Below are 6,445 nucleotides of genomic sequence, written 5' to 3' on the forward strand. Positions count from 1 at the left end.
GATCCTATTGAGATACTGGAGAACATTTCTTGGGCACTAACACAAAATTACTGATACTTTTCTCTTGAATTTGCATTTAATCAAGTTGATGCAGAACAATAAGAGGTCCAGAAACCAAAGGGTTAGGTTGAATTACAAGGCCTAGTATCCACAGAAAAGTGAACATAGGAAGTGTCCAATTGTGAGAATATGATGACTGTCAAAGAAGTGAACATATTCTAAACGCCTTCAACAGGAATGGTTGGATTTTCAGGCATTGTGGCAGCAATTGTATTTTAGGCCACGAGAGTTATTTTCAGCAGCCTTAAGTCACCTTTTTGTTAGATAGATTGAAAGTGGAAACTAAGTGAATGTTATCTTATTTTGCATACGCTGTGCTCAGGGGCCTGCCATGTTGCAACCATCTGAGGTATATCACAGTCTTCTACATGGGCTTCTGCCCGTATGGTTTGTGGTTTCTTAGCTTTATCCTTTTATAGTTGCCACTGTCCTAATTCTGGTTCTTCAGATTTATTACTTCTGTGTGTCTGTTTTCAGCATGATTATGTATCTGCTACCTAAACCCTTTCTGGTAGGTAAACTTCATAGGTAGGCTATTTTAGGGAGACTACCATGCAACTAGCTCTATTTACAATCCTGCTGAACCAAAAATATTCTCTTTAGTTTACGGTTGTCTTTTTTTTTTTTTTTAATAAGCTTGTCATGGGAAGACTGATTTTTATTTTCTTAGGTAAAAAATAAATGTTTCAGTCAAGGTCTGGGCCACAGTCTGATACTTGTAACAGGTATAAGATTTCAAGTGTGAATACAGACATTATACTAGAGTTTTTAGTTTTTAAATATTTCTTCATTATTTTTATTATTTGTGGCTGTCTTATAGAAAGATAATAGTTCTATTATGACAAATAGAAAAGATTATGTTATGGTAAAAACAAACCCACTGTTCACCTACTTTTAAATAATTTTTAGAAAATTGGTGAGTAGGAATGGACAATGAATAATCACGTATACAGCTATTTAAAGGAAGAAAAACTAATGTATTAAGATAGATGTTGGAGAAAACTTCTTAAGCTCAGTATCTAAGAATGTGATAAAAAAAAGTACTGTGGCAATGAAACCAACCACAATATCCCTACATTAGGCAGTTATAGTGTTTCTGTACTACACAAACACATAGCTCTGGCTGCTTTGACTTGTATATGGGCAATGGTAGAAAACAAGGGGGACTCCTGAGAGTATATGGAATGGAGAAATGAAGAAAGACATGAACAGCCAGGATAGATGCTGTCCAGTTAATCAGCTTGTACAACTAAAATAGTTGATTGTCTTAAGACAGAGAGTCCAGAGAACATAGCAAGCATAGGCATGATTTAAGCAGGAAGTCCAACATGATGACCAAGGGAAAGAGTTACCGTCAGGTAAACAAATCAGACAAATGATGAGCCATGGAAGCTCTGGCAGTTTTTCCACAATTATCTGTCCCTTCCCTCATCAGTGAACAGGCAACAGCTTTGGAGAAAGAAAAGGCTAGATGCTTGTGTGGTTACCAAGTATTTTTAATACTTTGAGTGCTAATCATTCCAGTTAAAAACCATGATGTGGATATCAAAGATCTCAAGCTATTCTCAGGAGACTTGAGATCGTGAGATAATTATAAGAGTAGCTATATAGCCTATGTTAATGTTTTTAAGAGTGATAGCAGCCTTAGGGTCATGTAGAGGCAACATTAATTCAAACTGCCAACCGTTGAGCTGGGTTCAGAATTTTAAGAATGCAAAAACCAGTGAATCTTTCTAAAGAAATTTTTTTTTCTGAATAGGTGTTATAAATTGGCTACCTGACAAAAATCCAAATTATGGGTGCCTGATGCAACATATGTTTGTATTTGACTATCATTAATGATTGCTGCTTGGATTTGGAGCTTTGTCAGCACATTATTAATAAACTGAAGTAGTGTTACGAATCACATAAGTTTCACTACTATATGTGAGTTTTGTACTGTACGAAATAATTGTTGTAGGCAAGAATCAAAGACCCACTCTCCTCTAATCATGCCCGTCTCTTTCTTCCTCACACTAACCTTATGACAATACACCCATAAGCACACAACCATCTATCTGGCTTTGGAACTAGCAAAACACAAGTTTTGGTTATTCAAGTCTTACAGTTCTCCCTTACTTTCTATCAATATTTTACTTTTCATTAATTAGCATTGGATTTAGTTTTAATAGTTATTAATAAGATTAACAGCTTTTCAGAGAATTTTTTCAATGTTTATACTTGATTTTAAATTTGGAGTCTATCTCAAAAAAAAAAAAAAAGGAAATAATATCCTCAGATTATTTGTCTTAGTTGATGTGTTACCATCTAGGATTCTGCTTGAAAACTACAGGATTTTATTGAGATTTATTGGGTGTGGGAAAAGTCATGACATATTTTTTCTATGTTTTTCATTGTGAAAATGCGTCATGACTTTTTCAACAACCCAATACATAACTGCAAGTTTTAGAAATACTTAGATTAATAAAATATGACTGTTAATGAAAGCTTAACTTCTAGAATGCATCTTTTTTTAATAGTGTTTTATTTTTTCATTAGTTTCAGTTGTACAAAGCAATGTAATAGTTAGATATTTACACCCCTCACAAAGTGATAATCCCCCCAATCTACCAGCCCTCTGACATCGTGTATAGCTGTTATAATACCATTAACTATATTCCCTATGCTGTACTCCACATCCTGTGACTATATATATTTTTAATTATAGATGACATTCAATATTATTCAATTTCAGCTTCAGGTGTATAGCACAGTGGTCAGGCATCTATACAGTCTTTGAAGTGAGCCCCCTAATAAGTCCAGGGCCCATCTGGCACCCTACATAATATTTACAACATTATTGATTATATTCCTCAAACTGTATTTTATATCCCTGTGACTATTATATATTATACCTACTAATTTGTACTTTCTAATCCCTTTACCTTCTCCTCCATCACTATGTCCCTCCCATCTAGCAACCATTAGTTTTTTCCCCCCTATATCTCTGAGTCTATTTCTGTTTTGTTTGTTTGTTTACTCTGTTCTTTAGATTCCACATATAAGTGAGATCATATGGTATTTGCCTTTCTCAGCCTGGTTTATTTCACTTAGCATAATGTTCTCTAGGTCCATCCGTGTTGCTGTAAATGGTAACATTTCATTCTAAAGAGGGCATACAGATGGCCAACAGACATATGAAAAAATGCTCAACGTCACTAACCATTAGAGAAATGCAAATAAAAACCACAATGAGATACCACCTCACTCCTGTCAAAATGGCTATCATCAATAAATCAACAAACATCAAGTGTTGGTGAGGATGTGGAGAAAAGGGAACCCTTGTGCACTGTTGGTGCAGCCACTATGGAAATCAGTATGGAGGTTCCTCAAAAAATTGAAAGTGGAACTACCTTATGACCCAGCAATTCCACTCCTGGGTATCTATCCAAAGAAATCCAAAAACACTAATTTGAAAAAAAATATATTCACCCCTATGTTTATGTCAGAACTATTTACAATAGTCAAGATATGGAAACAACTGAAATGTGCATCAATAGATGATTGGATAAAGAAACTGTGGTACATTTATATATACAGTGGAGTACTACTTAGCCATAGAATACATCTTTTAATCTGAACAATCTCCATTGGTAAATTGAAATTCTAACTATTGATCTTTACACATAACTCTTTTGGAGTGAGTTTGTGTGTGATCTGTCTATCTCTATATCTACTTATAGATAGATAGATAGATAGATAGATAGATAGATAGATACAGTAAAATGTTGGATTGCAAGTAACTTGGTTTGTGAGTGTTCCGCAAGATGCGTAAACATTTCTAATACATTTTAACATGGTAAACGAGCAATGTCTTGCAATATGAGTAGTTTGTTTCCGGAACAAATTATGCTCACAAATCAAGGTATTTCTCTCTCTCTATATATATATAAAATGTATATGTATTCGGTTGTTGGAAAAGTCATGACGCATTTTTGCAACAAAAAAAAATAGAAAAAATATGTCATGACTTTTCCGACAGCCCAATATATACATTATATATATATATATATATATATCCCCATATATATATATATATAATGCCATTTTTCTATTCTCCTTACGTTTGACTCTTTCTTTGACATTTTGTCTGTCAAATATCAAATAGAATTATCTCCGGAAACTTGTAACTGCCATTGATGAAAACCCACCCTCACCAGGTTCTGTAATTTTTTTTCTGGGCATATCTGAAGTGGTAATTCAGAAGGTTAGAGTGTTGATTATTCTGTAATCATTTTCTATAATTTGGAAGTTGGCAAATGGATAGTCAAATGTACTGCTATTTTAGCAGAGTACAACATATATCAAAATCATAAATAGTGGAAGGGTGTTTTCCCTTGATTGGAATTTCAACCAAATGTAAACAAAAATTTTGGGGGAAATATCTTGCTCTGTTGCCATATTTTTCCCCTTTATAATTTATCAGTTTAATTAACTTTGTAGAGGTGTCTTTATTTTTTAGCCTTTGATCAATAACATCAACAATGGATAGAGAAATTTTTTTACCTCCTAAAATGTACCAGGTTTTATAATAATTTAACAGTAATACCATTTACTATGCATTAGGCAATGTTCTAAGGATTTGATGAATGTCAATTCACTTGATCTTCACTAGAACCCAGTGAAGTATATGCTGCTATTATCTCCAAATTACAAATGAAGAAACTAAAGAATAGAGAGGTTAGGTAACTTTCCCATGATCACACAGCCCAGGCCATTTTGTATGAGATTTATCAATGGGCTACACATTGAGTAGGATTAACTGTTATTGGAAAAAGTATCAGGTCATATTTTGATTGTATGATGTATGAGATGTACTTGATTTTGATTAATTGTCATTTAATGATATATAACTTGGACACAGCTTTGAATTATTATGCTTAAATTATTAACTGACGCATAATATTCATACTCATTTAATGCAGCATGCACAACTTTCCTCAAGGCCATTTCCGTCTCTCTCTTCTTTCTTCAATCCAGCTATTGCTGTCAACTATACCCCCCCACTCCCATCCAAACTAGAACAGAAAATAGTTAATTTGAACTGAGCATATGGAGAACAAGGCCTTTTTATAGTATTCAAGATTGGTTTCCACAAAGAATAAAATGAGCAAAACAGCTTCACAATGGTAGAAGACTTTTGAATAAAGGAAGCAGCATGTACAGCTGTAGCTAATTACAAATTTGGGCTTCACTTTTGTTAACAGCAGACTAATGTTTGCATACACAGTATTTGTTTCAAATAAATAGCTTTAATAAGTGGGGAAAGTAAGCAAAAAGGCAGTAAGCAATACAATGCCGGGGGTAGTTACAGCCATGTTTGCAAAAGCCACAAATGCAGTATATAATTATCTTAATATGAAAAATAGAGATTATCTCATTTTAAGTTCCTTATTAGGAATAATTCTAATGTTTGAATACTCTAGTATTTGAACATTGGTCTGATTCTGACTTAATTTTCTTGATATGCTACTTACGTAGCACATAGGACTATAAAGTAATGTAGTTTCAGTGAATAAATCCTTATCGATGAAGTAAGATATGTGAAAGCATACTTGATGATATATTTATAGCTTTTAGTTTGATATGATTTACCAACCCAATTAAGGATAATACTGAAAGACTATTGAGAGATAATATAGTTCAGCTCAAGTAAGACTACTGACAAGCCGTCTCCTCCACTATTTTCCCCTCACAAATAAAGGTACCAGTGCTTTTTATACTGCCATGATAATAGCAGTGTAGAGCTACTGCATTACATTACAAGACCTATAGGGAAACCAAAACAACACATTAGCTGTGGAGTCACAGAAAGGGATTCTATAATCATCTGAATGATCCTCTGTTTTGAGAGGCAAACAAAAATTAATACAGAATATAATTACAGAGCAACCATTATGTAATAATGACCATAACATAACTGAAGTTGGCATTCTGGTAAAAGAAGGAAAAAAAAAACAAAATCTAAAACGTTGTCTGAAAAGCTTATGACTGTCCACAGAGAAACCCACGCACAAACGTTGATAACAGCTTTATTTATAATTGCCAAAATTTGGAAGCAAGCAAGACGTCTCTCAAGAGTGAATGGAGCAAGAAATGTTGGTACGTCCTTACAATGGAATATTGTTAAACAATAAAAAGAAGTGAGCTATCTAGCCCCCAAAAGACCTGGAGGAGCCTTAAATGCACACTGCTAAATCAAAGAACCCAATCTGAAAAGGTTACACACTGTTATGATTCCAGCCTATATAACATTTTTGAAAAGACAAAATTGTAGAGACAGAAAGATCAGTGGTTGCCTGGGGATCAGGGAGAGAGAGAGAGAGAGACAGAGAGAGGTGAAAAA

Source organism: Hipposideros armiger, unplaced genomic scaffold (genome assembly GCF_001890085.2).
Source record: "Hipposideros armiger isolate ML-2016 unplaced genomic scaffold, ASM189008v1 scaffold_218, whole genome shotgun sequence".
Taxonomy (NCBI): domain Eukaryota; kingdom Metazoa; phylum Chordata; class Mammalia; order Chiroptera; family Hipposideridae; genus Hipposideros; species Hipposideros armiger.